Below are 23,420 nucleotides of genomic sequence, written 5' to 3' on the forward strand. Positions count from 1 at the left end.
GCAGTGATGGCGAACCTTTTAGAGACTGAGTGCCCAAACTGCAACCCAAAACCCACTTATGCATCGTTGGGTGCCGGGTGGGTGTGGCCCATTGGGTGGGTGTGGCCCATTGGGTGGGCGTGGCTACAGTGGTAATGGCAGACTGGGTGGGACTAAAAAGTTCAATCAATCCATTCCAACTTTGCAAGATCTTTTTTTTCCACGAGGTTGAAATTGATTGATTGATTGAACTTTTTTTTTTTTTTTGCACATGGCAGTGGAGGCCTAAAGCAAAAAGGTTTTATAAAACCCAGCTGAAGGCCTGGGACTGAGGCAATGGCGCGCGTGCCCACAGAGAGGGATCTGCGTGCCACCTGTGGCACGCATGGCATAGGTTCGCCACCACTGGTATAGGGTCTCCTGCTTGAGCAGGGCGTTGGACTAGAAGACCTGCAGGGTCTCTTCCAGCTCTATTCTGACGAAGTACAGATTGCTAGCATGATGGTTGATTTCTTCGTTTGTTGATTAATTCATGCTTTACCTTAGCTTCTGTGACATTAGCCTGGCCCACAGTAATCATGATTTATCCAGTTTGCCTTCTAATGTTCCCTTTCCTCTTCTTTGGCCTCCTATTCTCTAGAGAAGCTGCAGCCATCTCTTCCCATCTTAAGAAGGAAACTATTTGGGATTTAGTAATAGTAATAGTAGTAAAGTTGGAAGGGACCTTGGAGGTCATCTAGTCCAACCCCCTGCTCAGGCAGGAAACCCTATACCATTTCAGGCAAATGGCTGTCCAGTCTCTTCTTAAAAACTTCCAGTATTGGAGCATTCACCACATCTGGAGGCAGGTTGTTCCACTGGTTAATTGTTCTAACTGTCAGGAAGTTTCTCCTTAGTTCTAGGTTGCTTCTCTCCTTGATTAGTTTCCATCCATTGCTTCTTGTCTTGCCTTCAGGAGCCTTGGAAAATAGCTTGACTCCCTCTTCTTCCCATGATGAGGAACATGGGAAGGGAAAGGAAAGGGGATGAGATTCCAAGATCTTCTGGAACCTGGTCAAGGAATTGTGAGTGAATCTTCATTTGTCACCATCAGATTGGGTTGCAAACTTTGCAAAGCTTCACAAATGGTTCAAAGCCGTCTCTATTCACCAACGTGGAATGTTGAAAAAGACAATAAAAGAGTAAGAAAGAAGCAAACTTTTTACAAGTTTTTTGTTTTGTTTTGTTTTACGTTTCCTTCATGCACTTAATTTGGGATTCACTGGACTTACATGTGGAGGATAGCAGTCTAAGTGGGTGGCCGGGCAGAGCTTGGGAAGAAGACTATCACTTACTTTTGACCCTGAGATTGAAGTGGACTGTCCATCATGCATTTACAACTTTCCTGGAAGCAAATTCCCTTGATTTCATCTGGGCTCCCTCCAAAGGGTGTGTGGGATACTAAGTGTACTTTGCAGTTCTATTAAGCAAAATTCGCTTCAACCTTTGCTTCCCACCTCTTTCCAGTGCATTACCTTCTTGCTGCATTTTATGGGATGATCCTTGCAATAATACTTCTCCCTTTCAATCAGTGAAATCAATTATTCATGGATATGGAAGCCTTTCATTTCTCCATAAGAGAAGGGAAAATTCAGTATAAAAAGAGTATAAGATTTGAAAAATGTAAGTACTTGGACGGAAGTCTCCTCCTCCTCCTCCTCCTCCACCACCACCACCACTACCACCACCACCTCTTCTTCTTCTTCTTCTTCTTCTTCTTCTTCTTCTTCTTCTTCTTCTTCTTCTTCTTCTTCTTCTTCTTCTTCTTCTTCTTCTTCTTCTTCTTCTTCTTCTTCTTCTTCTTCTTCTTCTTCTTCTTCTTCTCTTCTCCTCCTCCTCCTCCTCCTCCTCCTCCTCCTCCTCCTCTTCTTCTTCTTCTTCCTCTTCCTCTTCCTCTTCTCTTCGTCCTCCTCCTCCTCCTCCTCCTCCTCCTCCTCCTCCTCCTCCTCCTCCTCCCCTCCTCTCTTCTTCTTCTTCTTCTTCTTCTTCTTCTTCCTCTTCCTCTTCCTCTTCCTCCTCCCCTCCTCCTCCCCTCCTCCTCCTCCTCCTCCTTCTTCATTTTCTATGCTTTTCTCCTGCCTTTCCTTCAAGAGTTCAAGTCAGCATGCATGGTTTCTCTTCTGCTAAAGTATGAGTATGACAGAACATAGATAACATCTGTATGCTCTGCCATATCATAAATATCCTTTCAGCCAGCAACTAGTTTATTTATGTTAATCTTGGAGAGGGTAAGCACCAGAGCTAAATCTGATTAGTTCTTAATGGAGACCACCCAAAGCGTCCAGGTCTAGGAAGTAACTCTCTTCATCCAGCGATCCAAGGACCTGCATATGTTTAACCTTGAAAAACTGGAAGATGAGTGTAACGGCACTCTTGAAATGTCTTCAAGAGCATCACATAAAATAAATGTAATCCCTCTTTTCCTAATTCCAGAAAGAAGGGCCCAGAAGAGTAGATTTAAATTTCAGGAAAGGGGATGCCAACCTAATAGTAGACAAAACAGCCCACTTGTAAGACCGGTTTGGCAACGGAACCAGTCACCCAGGATATTGTTGGCTCCCTCTGCCTGGGATATTGTAGCAAAGACTTCAACCGCATCATTGAGGATGGTCGACTTTGGATTCTGCACTGAATGAGAGTCTGGAATTGATGGGTTCTTTCCATTGGAACATCCCATTGGAAATTGTACCTCATGTGGTGAGATCGCTGGACTGACAATCAGCAAGCCCGGATTTGCTACTGTGCCACAGATCCCATCATTCACTCCAACTCCTGTCCATCTAGCACAGAGGTCTTCAAACTTGGCCTTTTTATGACTTGTGGACTTCCAATTCCCAGAATTATGAGCCGAGGTGGCGCAGCAGTTAGAGTGCAGTACTACAGGCCACTTTAGCTGACTGTGTTCAGCAGGTCAGCGGTTCAAATCTCAGCGGCTCAAGGTTGACTCAGCCTTCCATCCTTCCGGGGTAGGTAAAATGAGGACCCAGATTGTTGGGGGCAATGTAAATATATATATATACATTGCTTACTGGTGTACACCGCCTAGAGAGTGCTTGCACTTAAAGCGGTATATAAGTCTCATAAATAAATAAATAAATTGCTCATCGAAGGGGGCAAAACTCACTTAGCAAAATTCTCACTTTTCAACAGAATTTTTTTTTGGGGGGGGTGTCAGTTGTGGTCATAAGTTGAAGACTATTTGTACTGAGCGATCCCAACTCTGTACCCCGAGACGGAAGGGGGAGAAAAAAAAAACGGTACTAATTTTCTGACTTCCTAAAAAGCAGCAATTTGTACAAGGGTGGGAATCCTCCGCATAACTGTATATCCCGAATCAGCAATCCAGGATGCCAAAGCAGCAGCCCTGAACCTGCCTTTATTTTATTGTTATCATTGTGTTTTAAAGAGGGAGGTTGCGATGACTCAGGAGCCATTATGATAAGGAGATCAGGCCTTACAGATCGATGCCGTTGGGAATTCATTCAAAGGGATGCTCTCCGCTTACAGTAGAATTGGCTTCTGGTCCAAAGATTATCTGCCAGCAAGGCTCCCAGGATCCAAATCAAGTTTTACAGCCTGGCTTTCTGGTAAGCATTAAGGATGATGATAAAGAAACCGAACCAGGAAACAAAAAAAAAAGGAGATTCTCACCAGAAGAGCAGAATTCCACACATCAGGCAGAATTCCACACATCAGTTTGATGTGTAGAAACCGCAGCAAGACTTACTGATAACACGGAACGGTCTTAGTTTTGTCTTTCAGCAAAAACCACAAAAATTTGCCAGAATCAAGAAGGAAGTTAATATTTCTGCCAAAGGAAAGTAAAGACAGGAAGAGAAAAGAGAACAAGAAACCAATGACACCAGAGTCAGCTAAACTAAAGGAAAAGTTCAAAGAAGCGATGCGATTGCGAGTTGGAAAAGGGTGCTTAGATTCTCGCCCTTTAAATACCAATTTGATATTTATAAATCTCTCCGTGTGAGTTTTTCCTGAAGGGTAGGGTGTCAGGGAATGGCACAGCAGGTATCCTCATGAAGTCAGAGATGCTGACACAAATTTGTCATGTTTATGTAAATAAATATATTTTACGTCTATATCTACAGCAAACAGGGAGCATCATGAGGTAAATCACAGAGCAGACAGGACAGACAGAAGAAAAAGGCGGGAAAAAATGGAAACTCCCTCTCCATAGCCACAGTAACCAATCACGGCGCAGATTGCCTCATGCAGGAGTGGAACTCTCCAACCAATCAACGATAAATGTGTGTTCTAGCTCATTTTACAACCTTTCACTGTTCCAGCTATTAAATTTAAATATCTTAACATAGCGTAATAATAACAATAATAATAATAATAATAATAATAATAATAATAATAATAATAAGAAGAAGAAGAAGAAGAAGAAGAAGAAGAGGAAGAGGAGGAAGAGGAAGAGGAAGAGGAAGAGGAAGAGGAGGAGGAGGAGGAGGAGGAGGTGGAGGAGGAGGAGGAGGAGAAGAAGAAGAAGAAGAAGAAGAAGAAGAAGAAGAAGAAGAAGAAGAAGAAGAAGAAGAATAAGAAGAAGAAGAAGAAGAAGAAGTAGAAGAAGAAGAAGAAGAAGAAGAAGAAGAAGAAGAAGAAGAAGAAGAAGAAGAAGAAGAAGAAGAAGAAGAAGTTGGAAGGGACCTTGGAGGTCATCTAGTCCAACCCCCTGTTCAGGCAGGAAACCCTATGCCATTTCAGACAAATGGCTGTCCAGTCTCTTCTTAAAAACTTCCAGTGTTGGAGCTTTCACAGCTTCTGGAGGCAGGTTGTTCCACTGATTAATTGTTCTAATTGTCAGGAAATTTCTCCTTAGTTCTAGGTTGCTTCTCTCCTTGGTTAGTTTCCATCTGTTGCTTCTTGTCCTGCCTTCAGGGGCTTTGGAGAACAGCTTGACTCCCTCTTCTTTGGGGCAGCTCCTGAGATATTGGAACACTGCTATCATGTCACCCCTTGTCCTTCTCTTTGTTAAACTAGTATTCATAGAATCGTAGGATGTAAGGATTGGAAATGGCCTCATAGATCATCTCAGTCAACCTGTTGGCTGTTGGAAGAAACTATTACAAAAGAAATGGAATATTAATGGATAGAAGAGAATACTTTTGTCTCAGGATTGAACCGTAGGGTCCTTGGTGTTCTCTGAGCTTGGTGGTTTTCTTGCAGACATTTCATTACCAAATGCTAGAGCACGGATCATGTTATCAAGTTGGGTAATGAAACGTCAGCAAGAAAATAGCCAACCACAAGAGGACACTAAGGATTCTTCACTGCTTAAAACGGTGTGCAATCAGTTTTAGCTACATTAAAAAAAAAAAATACAACAGAGAATTTGCATTTGTGCAAGACCACATTAAGGAAATTTATGTAAAAAAAATGAAAGCAGGGCAATTTTCACTTTAAAAAAATTCTCAAACAATTTATATTCATATAACTGTATGTTATTAAGTAAAATGCACAAATGCCTAAGCTATGAGCTGCTGCAAGCATAAATCATTAGGAAGGGTTTTTTTTAGTACAGTAGAAATAAATTTACCCCAATCTGCTCAGCAAAAAAACAACAACCCTACCCTGTGTTTTATTAATGCATAGCAAATTAGTAGGAAGTTTCATGTTTTACATAGCTGTTTGTCTAAGTTCTTTACTTGATATGAAGATAATAATTTCGTCATACAGAATTTCTGGCGACTATCAAGCAGAATAACCTTAATGGCCACTCTTGAGTTGAGAATGGCCAAAACCGAACAAAAAATGAAAACATGTGGCTATCAAATAGTTACAGCACTGAAAAAAGTGATGTCAACGCTGCTAACATTGGATGTTTTGCATTGACAACAGATGGAACTGTAGCCATCTATTCCCCTTCCGCTTTTAGAGTTAGATGATGCTGTGAATGAGAGTCTAGCTAGACGTAACAACACTAAACTTAGTGTGAGAATCAAGGTTATTGAGCCCAGAGCTGATAAAGAATTGGCTGATAAAGAATTCCCACTGAAGTGATACCTATTTATCTACTCGTATTTGCAAGCTTTCAAACTGTTAGGTTGCAGGAACTGGAGCAAGGGACGGGAACTCACCCTGTTGCATGGCACTTGAATCTTGAACCCAGATTGTTAGCTTTCCAGCTGGCAAACATCTTTAACTGCCGAGCCATTGTACCCCCATGCTATTTTATATTAAGTCACTACTAAGTAAATACAGTACATAATGCTGAGTTCCGCAAATGTTTGGTTAACTGATTTGATAAAATAGGATCGCTAATAAAATACCTGAATAATAATTCTGCCCTATAAAATTTTAATACACTTTAAAAAATTAAAATGCAGGCATATTTTAAATTATAGCCTATTGATTAATGAGTCACTTTACTGAATTTTTTTATTGATACTAACTATCGACAGGGAGATTTTTATTAGTGAATTGTTTAAACACTTAATTTTTTTTTCCTGGCACATTATAAATTCTAGAATCCCAGCATGAATAAACATACGAGGGGGGACATGATAGCAGTGTTCCAATATCTCAGGGGTTGCCACAAAGAAGAGGGAGTCAAGCTATTCTCCATGGCGCCTGAAGGCAGAACAAGAAGCAACAGATGGAAACTAATCAAGGAGAGAAGCAACCTAGAACTAAGGAGAAACTTCCTGACAGTTAGAACAATTAACCAGTGGAACAACCTGCCTCCAGACGCTGTGAATGCTCCAACACTGGAAGTTTATAAGAAGAGACTGGATAGCCATTTGTCTGAAATGGTACAGGGTTTCCTGCCTGAGCTGGGGGTTGGACTAGATGACTTCCAAGGTCCCTTCCGACTTTATTGTTATTGTTATTATATATTTTTATTTATAAGAAGTCATTTTACTACTAGTCCAAAGAAAGTGTTAAGATTTGTTCTCCTAAAATAAGCAAATCTTGTATTCACATATTATACCTTCTTTTCACTATGCAGTGACACCTACTGATGTTTAATATATTGCAGTTTTGTTCTTCCACTAAACTCCTTCAGACTTGAATGTTTTGAACAGCACCATAGAGTTCACAAATGTAATTATATGTATGTGGCTTTTAATGAAAGTGATAGTAATGAAACTTCTGCTTTTGACTTGCGACACAATCCGGAGAGTAAAACATTAAAATGAGTCAGATCTCAGGGGAATTGAACGCAGCACCCCTCCGTATAACATGAAACCATCCACAAAAGGAACTCAGGTCAGCTAAGAGAAGAAGAGCGCTCTAGAGTCTAAACATGTGCAAAGTGCATTCCAATAAAGGAGAATATTTGCAGCTTAGGGTTGAAGTTGAAGTGCTCTCTGATTTTGGTTGTTTTCTTGCAGAAATTTCATTACTCAAACTGGGTAACATCCAAGTGTATTCCTCACTCCTGTGTCATTGTAACCAGTCCTTCTCTATCTGAAATTAAACAAGCTGACATTAGTAAAGTCACATCTAAAGAGGTTCCTCACTGCCTTCATCCCTCCCTCCCTCCCTCCAACTATCCTCTCTTTCTTTCTTTCTTTCTTTCTTTCTTTCTTTCTTTCTTTCTTTCTTTCTTTCTTCCTTCCTTCCTTCCTTCCTTCCTTCCTTCCTTCCTTTCTTTCTTTCTTTCTTTCTTTCTTCTCTCCTTCCCTCCCTCCATCCAACCATTCTTCTCTCCTTCCCTCCACCTATCAATCTGTACATCCATTCCTCACTGCCTTCATCCCTCCCTCTTCTAACCATCCTCTCCTTCCTTCTTTCGCTCCTTCTCTCCTTCCTTCCTTCTATCAATCCATCTATCTATTCCTCTGCCTTCATCCCTCCCTCCGACCATCTTCTCCCTTCTTTCACTCCTTCCTTCCCTCCCTCCTTCTATCAATCCCTCCCTCCCTCTCCCATTGCCTTCATCTCTCCCTCTCCTCTTCCTTCCTTCCTTCCTTTCTTTCTTCCTTCCCTCTATCAATCCCTCCCTCCCCCATTGCTTTCATCTCGCCATCTCTCCTTCCTTCCTTCCTTCCTTCCTTCCTTCCTTCCTTCCTTCCTTCCTTCCTTCCTTCCTTCCTTCTCTCTTCTATCAATCCCTCCCTCCATCACCCATTGCCTTCATCTCCATCTCTCCATCTCTCCATCCTTCCTTCCTTCCCATCCCTCAACCATCCTCCCTCCCTCCCTCCCTCCCTCCCTCCCTCCCTTCCTTCCTTCCTTCCTTCCTTCCTTCCTTCCTTCCTTCCTTCCTTCCTTCCTTCTTTCCTTCCCTCCCTCCTTCTATCAATCCCTCCCTCCCTCTCCCATTGCCTTCATCTCTCCCTCTCCCCTTCCTTCCTTCCTTTCTTTCTTCCTTCCTTCTATCAATCCCTCCCTCCCCCATTGCTTTCATCTCGCCATCTCTCCTTCCTTCCTTCCTTCCTTCCTTCCTTCCTTCCTTCCTTCCTTCCTTCTCTCTTCTATCAATCCCTCCCTCCATCACCCATTGCCTTCATCTCTCCATCTCTCCATCCTTCCTTCCTTCCCATCCCTCAACCATCCTCCCTCCCTCCCTCCCTCCCTCCCTCCCTCCCTCCCTCCCTTCCTTCCTTCCTTCCTTCCTTCCTTCCTTCCTTCCTTCCTTCCTTCCTTCCTTCCTTCCTTCCCTCTTCTATGAATCCTTCCCTCCATCACCCATTGTCTTCATCTCTCCATCTCACTATCCTTCCTTCCTTCCTTCCTTCCTTCCTTCCTTCCTTCCTTCCTTCCTTCCTTCCCGGGAGGCGTGGCCTGCCCGGTTCTTTACGGGCGCGCCCGCCCTGCCTCCCTTTCGCTCCGCTCGGCTCAGAGTGTCTCGGGGGCTCCGGCGGAGGCGCTGCCTGAGCGGCGGAGGCGGGCCCGGGGAGGGCTCGGAGAGGCCGGCGCGCGTGTAATGCGAGCCCTCCCTCCCTCCCTCCCTCCTTCCCTCGCTGGCTCGCCGCAAGTCGCCGCCACTCCGGCTTGCCCGCTGGCCGTGCCTCGTTCGTCCCGGCCAAGGAGCTCTCCCGCCGGCACCTGAAAAAGCGCCCGCGAATCAAGCCCGGATTTCTTTTTCCGCCGGGAAAGCGCGCGTGGCTGGCAGCGCTGGGATTGTGCGGTTCTTGGGACCTGCTTCTCTCGGCGGAGGAGGCGACGACTCCGGGCTGAGTCCGTCAGCGGCGCGGTGAGTCCCGTCCGGGGTTCCTTTCCGTGCCTTGGATAGGGGGGGGGGTCGCGTTTAAACCCCGCGTTCCCGAGGAATAAAAATGTCCCCCCCCCTCCAATCGAGAATGGATTCCTTCTTGAAACAGACTTTTTCCTTTTTTTTTTCCTTTCTTCTTAAAGAATACCGCTCGTTACACCTGCCGCGGACTTCCGCTTTCAGCAGGTCTATCTATCTATCTATCTATCTATCTATCTATCTATCTATCTATCTATCTATCTATCTATCTATCTATCTATCTATCTATCTATCTATCTATCTTCTCTTCCTTCTCTCCTCTCTCTTCTCTCTCCTCTCTCTATCTATCTTCTCTCTCTCCTCTCTCTTCTCTTCCTTCTCTCTCTCTCTATCTTCTCTCTCTCTTCTCTCTTCTCTTCCTTCTCTCTCCTCTCTCTTCTCTTCCTTCTCTCTCTCTTCTCTCTCTCTCTCTTTTCTGTCTCTCTTCTCTCTCTCTCTACCTATTTATCTTCTCTCTCTCTCCTCTCTCTATCTTCTTTCTGTCCTCTCTCTCCTCTCTCTTCTCTTCCTTCTCTCTCTCTTCTCTCTCTCTCTATTTTTTCTCTCTCCTTTCCTATCTATTTATCTTCTATCTCTCTCTCCTCTCTCTTTCTATCTTCTTTCTGTCCTCTCTCTCCTCTTCCTTCTCTCTCTCTTCTCTCTCTTTTCTGTCTCTCCTCTCTCTCTCTCTACTTATTTATCTTCTCTCTCTCTCTCTCTCTCTCTCTCTCACACACACACTCACTTTATCTCTTTCTCCCTCTCTCTCTTTTTCCCTCTCTCTTCCTCCCTCTCTCTTCCTCCCTCTTCCTCCCTCCCTCCCTCCCTCTCTCTCTTTCTCTCTCTCTCTCTCTCAAGTATGCAGTATATTTTTTTAAAAAAATCAATTCTCCAACTTTTCCGAAGAGCGTCTCTTTTCTAAGGCGCGTTGGCGCGTTCAGAGTCCGGATTCTCCCTTAGCAAGGAAGGAAGGAACCCCCGGCTCTTCAGCGTCGCTCTTCCGAGCCGGGGGGGGGGGGGGAGAGAGAGATGGTGCCGCGTTCAGACAGCCGAGCTTATTTTCCTGCCCAGGTTTTTGAAGGGAAGGCGCGGGTCTGATTTTTTATTTTAAAAGACGATCAGGCTTGGAGAATGGAAGAGGGAAGGTTTGCTGGGCGCGCAAGGAGAAAAAAAAAAGAGAGAGAGATAATTGTTCTAAAACGCCTTCATTGCTTTTCCGGGTCCACGTGGCGCTTGGGGGGGGATGGGGGCTTGAAAATAATAACACGGGCTTGCACGTGGAAGTCTGACCCGGTGCGGGTGTCCTTGGTGGTGGTGGTGGTGGTGGGGGAATGTGCCACAAATCTCGCACCTGAAGAATAGCTTTTTTTTTTTTTTTTTTTTTAAAAAAATCTGTCTTAAGTAGATTCGCTTCTTGGAAAAGCGAAGACAGGAGCGGCTTTGAATTTCGCCAAGTAACTCAAGTTTCGCCAGGTCTTCGGTTTCTCAAAAAGGAAGACCCTTTGGATTTTAACTTAAGCACAGAGCAGAACAGAATAACGGAGTTGGAAGGGACCTTGGAGGTCATCTAGTCCAACCCCCTGCTTTGGAGAATTTAACTAAACCAGACTGGGGGACCCTTCTCAGATTTGGACGAACAACAATAACAACAACAATAATAAAAAAAAGTTGAAAGGGACCTTGGAGGTCATCGAGTCCAACCCCCTGATCAGGCAGGAAACCCTACACCATTTCAGACAAATGGCTGTCCAGTCTCTTCTTAAAAACTTCCAGTGTTGGAGCATTCACCGCTTCTGAAGGCAGGTTGTTCCACTGGCTAATTGTTTTAACTGTCAGGAAGTTTCTCCTTAGTTCCAGGTTGCTTCTCTCCTTGATTAGTTTCCATCTGTTGCTTCTTGTCCTGCCTTCCGGTGCTTTGGAGAATAGCTTGACTCCCTCTTCTTTGGGGCAGCCCCTGAGATATTGGAACACTGGTATCTTTATCACCCTTAGTCCTATGAATCCATGATAATTGAATAGAATAGAATCTTGGAATCTATGAGAGGTCTATCAAGAATAATTTCCCATCAAGGGTTCTTATGCTAATGTTATACATACAATTGGCAAATCCCTCCTTATTTTGCAAGAGACTTTTCTTGCCTTAATCAAACTGTTCCACTGACTGGTAGTTCTCACTGTTAGGAAAAAAATCTCCTTAATTCCAGGTGGCTTCTCTCCTTAATTAGTTTCCATCCATTGCTTCTTGCCCTGCCTTCAGGTGCTTTGGAGAATAGATAGACCCTCCCCCTTCTTTGTGGCAGCCCCTCAATTATTGGAACATTTTAAAAAAATGTTTGGATATTTTTTTTAAAAAAAATACGTTTATATACAGGTGTAAGAGGCTTTGGGGACAGGGGAAGGGGATACCTATTTATCTTATGGGTTGTTTAAAAGAATCAAAGGGGATTTGATTGGCAGGGGAGAGGCAACCCCCTCAGGGTCAATCTAAGAGTCAGAGGAAATAATTGAAAGGCAAACTGATGTTTCTAGTCCTGTGGAGTTGAGGAAATGCAAGAATGTCAGGCTGTGATTCTCTTTCCGAATAAAACTCCGTTGCAACATTCTGATTCATTCTCTTCCTGTTGTATTGAACAACTGCATTGTATAGCGGTGGAATACAAATCCGCGAATGGACTTTTTGGATCTAACTGAATGTTGATAGCATGTCTTCCCTTGCAAAGAAGCTTCAATCAGAATAAAGCTGGAAGGGACCTTGGAGGTCTTCTAGTCTAGAGCCCACCCCCAATCTTTTAGGCACCAGGGACCAGTTCTATAGAGAGAGGTTTTTCCATGGACCGGAGGGGGTGTGGTTTCGTGTGTTGCCCGCATCCCATGGATGGGGCTTTGCTTGTTTGCACGGCCTGGTTTCTGGCACGCCCTGGGTTGGGGACCTCTGTTCTAGTCCAACTCCCTTGCTCAAGCAGTAGACCTTATACCGTGAGGTTGAAGGTTCGTTCTCTGAGCTTGTGGCTTGGTTTCCAAACGTTTTGTTACCTGGCTAGGTAACATCATCATCATTATCATCATCATCATCATCATCATCATCATAGTAATGGTAATAGTAATAATAGTAATAGTAATAATAATAATAACATTGGCATTGACAAATTCGCTATTAGTCAATTGCAAAAGGCGGCCTTACTAGGAACTGCTTCCATCCTGCGACGATACCTGTAATACCATCAAACATCCACATCTGCCTATCCCAGGTCCTGGGTAAGGACTCGATAGGTAGACAAAATGCCAAATCCAGTCTGAACATCTGGCTGTCTGTGCGATGATCCATAATCATCATCATCATCATCATCATCATTATCATGTTGGAAGGGACCTTGGAGGTCATCTAATCCAACCCCCTGCTCAGGCAGGAAACCCTATACAATTTCAGACAAATGGCTGTCCAGTCTCTTCTTTAAAACTTCCAGTGTTGGAGCATTCACTGCTTCTGGAGGCAGGTTGTTCCACTGGTTAATTGTTCTAACTATCAGGAACTTTCTCCTTAGTTCTAGGTTGCTTCTCTCCTTGATTAGTTTCCCTCTGTTGCTTCTTGTCCTGCCTTCAGGCGCTTTGGAGAATAGCTTGACTCCCTCTTCTTTGGGGCAGCCCCTGAGGTATTGGAAGACAGCTATCATGTCCCACCTTGTCCTTCTCTTCATTAAACTAGACATACCCAATTCCAGCAGCCATTCCTTTAGCCTCCAATCCCCTGATCATCTTTGTTGCTCTTCTCTGCACTCTTTCTAGAATCTCAACATCTTTTTTACATGGTGGTGACCAAAACTGGATTCAGTATTCCAAGTGTGGCCTTACCAAGGCCTTGTAAAATAGTATTAATACTTCATGTGATCTTGATTCTATCCCTTCTTCAGCAATAAACGTCCAGCTCTATTCCCCCAGCTACAGATATTTGCAAACTATTGCAAACCTTATACAATTTTGGACAAATGGCTGTCCAGTCTCTTCTTAAGAACTTCCAGTGATGGAGGACCCACGACTTCTGGAGGCAGGTTGTTCCACTGGCTAATTGTCCTCCCTGTTAGGAAAGTTCTCCTTAATTCCAGGTTGCTTCTCTCCTTGGTAAGTTTCCATCCAGGATTGTGAGGAAGGGATCCCTATCACTGGCTAGGAGTTGGGTAAACTAGGAACAGTGAAGGGCTGAATTGAGCATTCTGCACTCTGGGAAGAAAATACAGGTATTTCTCAACTTACAACCCTTCACTTGTTCAAAGTGACAACAGCACTATAAAAAAGTGACTTCCACACTTAGCACCGTCGCAGCATCCTCCATGGTCACGTGATCAAAATTCGGACATTTGGCAACTGGCATGTACTTATGACAGTTGCAGTGTCCCAGGGAGTCACGTGATCCCCTTTGCAACCTTCTGTCCAGCAAAGTCAATGGGGAAGCCAGATTCACAACTAAACAACGGTGTCACTCACTTAACAACTGCAATAATTCACAACAACTGCGGCAGGAAAGGTCAGAAAATAGGCAAAACACACTTAACAGCGGTCTCACGTACGAATGGTGCTGATAGAAGAGAATATTTGTAGCTCTGTGTTGAGCTGTGTGGGGTCCTTGGTGCTCTCTCTGAGGTTGGCTTATGTTCTTGCAGACATTTCACGACCCAACTGGCTAACATCATCAGCGCTAGGAGGCAGTGGGGCGTATGGAATGGAGGAGGAAGGGAAGGAGAAAAGGAGGACGAGGAAGAGGACTGTGGGGTCCTTGGTGCTCTCTCTGAGCTTGGTTGTTTTCTTGCAGACCTTTCATGACCCAACTAGGTAACATCATCAATACTAGAAGGGAGAGGAGTTTGTGGAATAGAGGAAAAGGAGAAGGGGAGGAGGAGGAGGAGGAGGAAGAGGAGGAGGAGGAGGAGGAGACTTTGGTGCTGTCTGAGCTTGGTGATTTTCTTGCAGACGTTTCATGACCCAACTGGCTAACATCATCAGTGCTAGGAGATAGTGGGGCATGTGGAATGGAGGAGGGAGGGAAGGAGAAAAGGAGGAAGAGGAAGAGGACTGGGAGAAAGGGGAGGAGGAGGAGGAAGAGGAAGAATAGGAGGAGGAGGATTGTGGGGTCTTTGGTGCTGGATGGTTTTCTTGCAGATGTTTCATTACTACACTGATGATGTTACCTAGTTGGGTAATGAAACCAGCAAACCACCGATAAGAGAACACCACAAGGACCTCACAAATAGGAAGGGTTGTCCAGTCTCCTGTTCGAGCAGGGGGTTGGACTAGAAGACCTCCGAGGTCCCTTCCATTATTCTGTGAATGGCTCTTTGTGGTTTCCCTTCAAATGCTTCCTTCTAAGCATGTGTCTCACTGTTCAGTAGTCTTTGACAGTTGCTATCAAAAACATTGGTCTGGGTGCAGAATTAACTGCAGGTATCGTAACTAAGGTATTTAACATCCACAGTGATATTTTGGGAGTTGCGATGCCATTATGTGTCTTACATCATTCACATCGTTTGTAAGATGGTTTTACACCAGACATGTCAAACACAAGGCCCGGGGACCGGATGCGGCCCGTGAAGTGGCTTCATGTGGCCCGCGAAGCCATCCTGGAAACAGTGAAGGAACGGCCCCTGCTGCCTTGGCCCTGGCCCAGGCTGGCCGGGAACCAATGTACAATTTTGTGGTGGCCATCTAGGCTGAAACGCATTCAGTCCTAGCTCCACAAGGCCGTCTGGAAACAGCGAGGAACCAGACCCTGCCGCGTCGGATCCGTCCCCTGGATGCATGCTGGGAAGGTGTCACCCTTTGTGAGGAATGAAGAAATGGACGATGCCTTGGCACTTGCCCCATCCCACCCCCTTCTGCCAGAGACCCTCAGATCTGTCCCACTCCTGCCCAGGCCCCCACAGGCACCCCTTGACGCGAACGATGTAGAGCTGGCCATGCCCACCCAGTAGGCCACACCCACTCCATCCACGCCCACCCAGTAGGCCGCACCCACCCTGGCCACACCCACCCAGCCCCCAAGGGCAACCGCAATGCTGATGCGCCCCTCAATGAAATTTGAGTTTGACACTCCTGGTCTTACACACTTGTGGCTACTGGATGGGAAATAATTTGAAAGGTAGGAGTTAGTTTTCCTTGTTCCCTTCTGGGATGGGGAGGGGGGCTCCGTAGTATCCGAAGCAGAACATCCAGAGCCAGCCACAGTTTTGTTCCATACAGTATTAACCTTGTGAACTCTCAAGCTTCTTCTTTCTATTATGTGTTCAAGCTGGACAGTGATTAATATATATATATATATATGTTCTTTATATGTCAAGGTGTAGGTTTGTATATATGCTGTATATCGCACATTTAAATGTATGTTATGCATGTGTAGACTTTTGAGAGCAGGCAACAAAATTTCATTTTGGATGTGGGCCAACGTGCACACCTTGTAAAAAATGACAATAAAAGTTATTTATCTAGTATTTTCCAAGAAGGTGCTAGTTCTATTCAAGAATGAGATAACCTGCATGAATGTGGAGGGGAAAAAACGTGTGTTTTTTTTTTCATGTACCCTAGCGGAAGGTAATTGAAAGCAATATGGAGGTTGCATGAAATACATCAGTGGTAGGATTCAAATGTGGGAACAACTGGTTGTCTGTATGGATGTTGCTTCCGGATGTCCGTTCTGAGCCTGGGCAACAAAAGAATTAGCTACCGGTTCTGCTGAAATGGTGAGAATCAGCTGAATCCCATCACTGATTATGACCAATATTTCTGTAGCTAAGCAAGACAGTTTTAAGCAGTGCTTTTTTTTGTTAAAAAAAAAAGGTACTGGAACTCACACACATCATACAACCCGCCTTGCCTACCCTACAAGGTTCCATCCAAAAAAGGTGCCGGAACTCCGTTCTGGGCGTTCTATGACAAAAAAAAAAGCCCTGGTTTTAAGTGAATATTGCCCCATTTTGTGACTTTTCTTGCCACAGTGGTTAAGTGAATCACTGCAGTTGTTAAATTAGTAACACGGTTGTTAAGTGAATCTGGTGAGGCGGGCACAGCGGCACCTGCCTTTTCTGCATCGCAGGAGAAAAGCACATCTTTCTTCCCCTGTCCTGACCACTTTCTACAGAGGGACGATTGAGAGCATCCTATTATACAGCATCACAGTCTGGTTTGGAGGCATCCCTGCTTCAGACAGGAAGGCGATGCAGAGAGTGGTGAGAATGGCCGAAAAGATCATTGGCAGTTCCCTCCCTCACATCCAGGACATAGCACAGAAGCGCTGCTTGAGCAGGGTCCCTAAGATTATCTGGGATCCTACACACCCTCTCCATGACCTGTTTTCCTTGTTACCTTCTGGGAGGGGGGGGGGCTTCGTGGTATCCTCAGCAGAATATCCAGATTCAGCCATAGTTTCATTCCATACAGCATTAACCTTGTGAACTCTCAAGCTTTCCCCTTCTGTTATATATTCAAGATGGACAGTATTTAATAGTTATTTGTTATGTATATGTAGGGGTGTGGGTCTATACATATGTTGTACATAGTATGTTTAGGTGTGTGTCATGCATGTGTTTCACTTTGAGAGTGGGCAACTAAATTTCATTTTTGATGTGTGCCGTTGTGCCCACAGTAAAAAAATGACAATAAAGGTTGTCTCTTCTCTTCTCTTCTCTTCTCTTCTCTTCTCTTCTCTTCTCTTCTCTTCTCTTCTCTCCTCTCCTCTCCTCTCCTCTCATCTCATCTCATCTCATCTTATCTTATCATCTTATCTTATCTTATCTTATCATCCCATCTTGTCAGAAGGTCACAAAATGACACACACACACACACACACACACACACAGGACACTGCAACTGTCATAAATACATGCCATAAATACTGATATACATGCAATAAGGATAAAATTCTTGGCTTTGCTTTCATGGCTGCAGGAAGTATAGTATTTGTCAGAGGTAAAAAAAAAAAACAGAGATAAACGTGGAGATCCTACTATATAACAAAAGCTGTGAACCTTTGCGCATTTCATCTGCTTTTGCTCATGTGGATTTGTGAAATTACACTAGTCGACTAGCAATTCAGCAGTCAACCTTTCTGTGGAGGTCAACTATGAATGAACTGCGCCCAGCTAGGAACTTTTCATGCCAACTATTTATTTAACAGAAGACAACATGAATGCGTAAAAGCTCACAAAAGCAGCGTACAAGAAGTGTGTCAAAATGTAAACCATCAGTGAGCCGTTTTAGAAACACATAGCACAAGCGAGGAATAAATCAACAATAAAGTGATAAATAAAACCACAAATAAAAGTAAATTATGTATGAGCAGTTACTGGGGTGGCTAAACCTGTGGGTGGATATCTAGATTATTTAATCCTTAGGCAACAGTGCCCTCTAGATAATGGTTTCGTTCAGTGAACCTTCCGAGGGGCCCATTCTGTAACAATATAATAGTAATCATCATCATCATCATCATCATCATCTTAATAATAAAAACAACAAAACAACAGCAACAATAACAAAACAACAACAATAGTATAAAATGATGATGATGATGATGATGATGATGATAATAATAATAATAATAATAATAATAGAGTTGAAAGGGACCTTGGAGGTCATCTAGTCCAACCCCCTGCTCAGGCAGGAAACCCTATACCATTTCAGACAAATGGCTGTCCAGTCTCTTCTTAAAAACTTCCAGTGTTGAAGCATTCACAACTTCTGGAGGCAGGTTGTTCCACTGATTAATTATTCTAACTGACAGGAAATTTCTTCTTAGGTTGCTTCTCTCTTTGGTTAGTTTCCATCTGTTGCTTCTTGTCCTGCCTTCAGGTGCTTTGGAGAATAGGTTGACTCCCTCTTCTTTGGGGCAACCTCTGAGATATTGGAAGACTGCTATCATGTCACCCCTTGTCCTTCTCTTCATTAAACTAGACATACCCAATCCCAGCAACTGTTCCTTGTATGTTTTAACCTCCAGTCCCCTAATCATTTTTGTTGCTCTTCTCTGTACTCTCTCTAGAGTCTCAACATCCTTTTTCCATCGTGGTGACCAAAACTGGATGCAGTATTCCAAGTGTGGCCTTATGAATACCAGTTCTGGAACAAAACACTTTAATAGGACAATCCAAAATTACTTTCTCCACTTCATTCAGATTAAAGTTTTATTATATCCTAAATGTTAAAAAAATATAAAGTAATGATTGGTACCCCATCCACACCTAGAATACTGCATTCAATTTTGGTCACCACACTATTAAAAAGATGTTGAGACTCTGGAAAGAGTGCAGAGAAGAGCAACAAAGATGATTAGGGGACTGGAGGCTAAAACATAAGAAGAATGGTTGCTGGAATTGGGTATATCTGGTTTAATGAAGAGAAGGATGAGAGGTGACATGATAGCAGTCTTCCAGTATCTCAGGGGCTGCCACAAAGAAGAGGGGGTCAAGCTATTCTCCAAAGCACCTGAAGACAGGACAAGGAAGAATGGATGGAAACTGATCAAGGAACCTAGATCTAAGGAGAAATTTCCTGACAGTGAGAACAATCAACCAATGGAACAGCTTGGCTCCAGAAGTTGTGGGTGCTCTATCACTGGAGGCTTTCAAGAAAAGATTGGACAGCCACTTGTCAGAAATAGTATAGGGCAGTGGTTCTCAACCTTTCTAATGCCGCGACCCCATAATACAGTTCCCCATGTTGTGGTGATCCCCAACCACTTATACATCACCGGGTGCCAGGGGCGTGGCCAAAGAAAAGGGGAAAAAATGGCGGACAGCCTTGTTTGGCGACCCCCGTGAAATGGTTGTTCGACCCCAAATGGGGTCCCGACCCACAGGTTGAGAACCACTGGTATAGGGTCTCCTGCTTGAGCACAGCAGTTGGACTAGATCAGGCATCCCCAAACTGTGGTCCAGTGGTGGGATTCAGCCAGTTCACACCACTTCGGCAGAACCGGTAGCTAATTTTTTGTTGCCCAGGCCCAGAATGGACTTCCAGAAGTGGCATCCACACAGAGAACCGGTTGTTCACATATTTGAATCCCACCACTGCTGTGGGCCACAACCGGGCTGTGGCCTGTTTGCAACTGGGCCATGTGAGCCGTGGGCTGGGGCATGTGCACACATGCGCATGCAGTCCGACACATGAGGTGCGGGCATTGAGATAGTTTAGAACGTAGAATCTTAGGGCTGGATAGGACCTTAGGGGTCTTCTAGTCCAACCTCTGCTCAGGGCAGGAGACTTTATACCAGCCCAGTCAAATGGTTGTCCAATCTATTTTTGAAAAGCTCCAATGATGGAGCACCCACACTCTCAGATATAATCCTAGCTAGTTGGGAGTTACTAATTTGGTTTCAAGAGTATGGCTGTATCTTATGAACTTGCTGGCATCACAAAACTGAATTGTGTTTGGAAGACTTTTTTTTACCCTTCTCTTCTTCACAGGGAAACACAATGGGCGGTTTTTTAAAATTATTGCTTTGCCACGCCGCTATAAAACTAGTTCTAATCAAACTTCCAAACATTTAAATGGAAGCAGTTTTCAAAGGAAAGGAAAAAAAGAAAGAACTGCTTTTGTAACAGTCCTAAAAATTTCCCTCTTAGAATGTCTTTTAGCAATACCATGACAACAACAAAAGGAAAATTATAATTGACATTAATTTCATTACACTGGAAGAGACATTCAGCTAAGAATCCAAGAATTAATAATTGGTAATTAATTCCAGGAAGTTTTATGCAAAAATGCAATGCCAACACAACACCTGTTTCATTTTCTCTTTTGCCCTGCATTCATTTCTCGTTACATAATCTACTTGCTTGGTGTGAGTCAGAAACAATTGCAAGAAATTTAAAGTCTTGCTTTCTCTGTGGATCTTCTTGTGATCTGGGTACTCTTTCTCAATTCCAGTGAAGGCCTATAAATTAAGTAAGCTAAATCTATTTTAGGATTCCTTCTTGTACACAGTTACATGAGAATATCCATCAACTGGTCATCATCATATTACAAAATCACCATGGAGGTCATCTAATATAACACCATGTCTAAATCTCTAAGACAACCTTCCCTATATTAGTACCATCCAGATGTGTTGGACATTAAATTCCTACTTTCTTTGATGAAGTTGATAGAAATGGAGTCATTACCCAGTACAAAGCAGGTATCAAACTAGCCACGAATACCTAAAAAATAAGTTGGTATGTTCTGGAACAGATTATGCAAAGACTGGTTTAACTTTCCCTTCAGTGTCTGTCATATCAACGATTCAAAACATTCTTGATTTATGTGGCTCATTTGAGTTTCTTTGTCAGGCTGGGATCACTTTTGGTAGGAGAAAATTGAAGAGGCCAACAAGTTACTGGCATATTATGGCTTAAATTATTTCCTCAGTCTCTATTTTAATGACTTCTGTGTGTTTGCTGCTTTGCTTCTAGTTCAGCTTTGAAACCACTAACAAAAGGAGTAAACATTTAAGAATCAAATTCCTATGGATTCCTGGTTATATTTGATTTACCTAAACACCATCTATTTAATGTTTGCGTAAAACTCAATAATATTTTGTAAAATGAGAATAATAATGTTTCCCCCACCCCCCCCCCAAATGATATATACTATATATTTATAGCTCTTTTGAAATACCTCTTTGCATTTTGAGTTGAACATGAAATGCCTGAAAAACAAACCATTTCCACAACCTTTGGTCCTATTTAAGAAGTAAGGCTTTTGTTAACTAAATATTTGGGTATACATTTTGGGAAAGTGGTTGACTGGCCTCTGATCTGTAATAAAGGCATATATGTTCATATGAAGATATTGAAACATATACTGGATAACGGCATCTGATGGGAGTTTGCCTGCTGGCTAAGCAACAATCAGCAATGGGTACCGAGCAATGTTAATTGTTCATAAACATTTCATATATTTTTCAAATAATAGACATAATCTCCGTCGACATTTCGGAAACTGCTTAAACTGAGATGGCTCTGTTTAAAGGGGATTTTTTTTGAGGGGGGGGGCTCAAACCAAAATAATTTCCACTTCAGCCCTATTGGAATAAAATGGCTGTGCTTGTAAATGTTTTCAGAACAGTCAAGATCTATCTATCCTATTTCCCAGGTAATGCATGTAACTACCCAATTACCTTCATTGTCTTTTGTAATTTTGCAACTTCCTCAAGAAACTTTGGGTTGTAGGGCCCCGTTTTCTTGCTACCTCTTGTCCCTTTTAGAACCGTGTTCCTGTTTCGTAGCATGGAATCGCTGCAGCTGATTAATATCCACCATTGAATTTACGCTGCCTAATCAGGAGATCAATGTGTTTGTAGCCTTCCTAAGTTCAGCATCAGGCTTGTCACTTTCCTTTGATCAAGGGTTCTGCTGCGCCTTTGCTGTCAGTTGGGTAAGATTGTTGAAGGCTGAGCAAGAATTTTGGGTGTTTAGCCCCGGGATGGTCTTGCCAAAGCCACAACAGAGGCCTGATTGCTTGAGACGCAAGCTCAAGGCAAACAAACCCATGTAGTGCCTGATTAGGTTTTATACCGTTGAGATCGGGGAAGAAATTCATCTCCATTTACAGTAAAAGCCATATCCCTTGGCTTCAAAGGGGGGGGGCTTTCAAAAGGAGCTCCAAGATTTGGAGGTTTTGGCAGGAACTCCCAGGCCTTCTGGCATATCAGCGGTGACAACGGAGAGGGAGAACATTTTTATGCTGCTTCCAGCTTCATCAATTTCTTGATTCCCGCCTTCTCAAACTCCCTTGCTAGTCAGGGAGCTGGACACGTCAACTTCCAGAGTTCTCAGCAGTCCACAACATTCTTCTTGAGGGATTCTGCTTGGAGTCGAAGCCCAGACGAGCTAAGGGATTCCTAGAGTGCTTGACAACCTTTGTCTTCTTACCAATAGAAGAGAATATTTGTAGGTCAGTGTTGAGTTGTTGGGTCCTTGGTTCTCTCTGAGCTAGGCAGCACTGATGAAGTTACCTACTTTGGTAACGAAATGTCTTCAACAAAACTTCTAAACTTAGAAAGTACCAAGGCTGCCTCCTCCTCCTCCTCCTCCTCCTCCTCCTCCTCCTCCTCCTCCTCCTCCTCCTCCCCCTTCTCTTGTCTACCTTCTCCTTCTCTTCTCTGTTTTTCTTGCCATGTACATGCATACATCCGAACTAGACTGTGTTGTTTCTCTGTGTCATAGAATATATGTGGGTATTTGGGTATATGCAATTTTTTTTGTCATATTCATGTAGGGTACATTTGAGGTGCATGTTGATTAGTTTACATTCAAAGTGACAATAAAGTAATTATTCTATTCTATTCTATTCTATTCTATTCTATTCTATTCTATTCTATTCTATTCTATTCTATTCTATTCTATTCTATTCTATTCCTTATTCTATTCTATTCTATTCTATTCTATTCTATTCTATTCTATTCTATTCTATTCTATTCTATTCTATTCTATTCTATTCCTTATTCTATTCTATTCTATTCTATTCTATTCTATTCTATTCTATTCTATTCTATTCTATTCTATTTCTTATTCTATTCTATTCTATTCCTTGTTCTATTATTCTATTCTATTCTGTTCTGTTCTGTCCTGTCCTGTCCTGTCCTATCCTATCCTATCCTATCCTATCCTATCATATCCTATCCTATTCTATTTTCTATTCTATTCCATTTTCTATTCTATTTTCTATTCTATTCTATTCTATTCTATTCTATTCTATTCTATTCTATTCTATTCTATTCTATTCTATTCTATTTCTTGTTCTATTCTATTCTATTCCTTGTTCTATTATTCTATTCTATTCTATTCTATTCTATTCTATTCTATTCTATTCTATTCTATTCTATTCTATTCTATTCTAATCTATTCTATTTTCTATTCTATTTCTTGTTCTATTCTGTTCTGTTGTGTTGTGTTCTGTTGTGTTCCGTTCTATTCTGCCTTCTTCTTCACTTTCACCTCCTCCTCTTTCCCTCTTCACAACTGCTCACACATCCTTTCCCTCTTCCATTTCCCATTCTTAATTTTACATAAGGATAAGCCTAAAGTGGTAGGCATCGTTATTCTGACTTTTTTTTTTTTTTACATTTTGGAAAGAGTACAGGAAAGACAGGTCTAAAAATATCAAGACGTTTTCATTCATGAAACCTTATAGCTCGCCCCTTGCTTTGTTCTGCCTTGACATTTAACGGAACAATTTTTTCCAGCA

At 43.0% G+C, this 23,420-nt stretch overlaps 1 long non-coding RNA gene across 1 annotated transcript in view; it reads left to right on the forward strand.

Annotated features, from left to right (window-relative positions):
* Positions 1–8,924: 8,924 nt before the first annotated feature.
* LOC120312566 overlaps positions 8,925–23,420 on the forward strand; it is an 80,823-nt gene continuing 66,327 nt past the window's right edge. The window contains exon 1 of the long non-coding RNA XR_005557917.1: positions 8,925–9,178. This is a non-coding gene — a long non-coding RNA (uncharacterized LOC120312566). The remainder of the gene's footprint in view (positions 9,179–23,420) is intronic.

The sequence above is a fragment of the Crotalus tigris genome, unplaced genomic scaffold, assembly GCF_016545835.1.
Source record: "Crotalus tigris isolate CLP2741 ecotype Arizona unplaced genomic scaffold, ASM1654583v1 scf7180000018523.1292444, whole genome shotgun sequence".
Taxonomy (NCBI): Eukaryota; Metazoa; Chordata; class Lepidosauria; order Squamata; family Viperidae; genus Crotalus; species Crotalus tigris.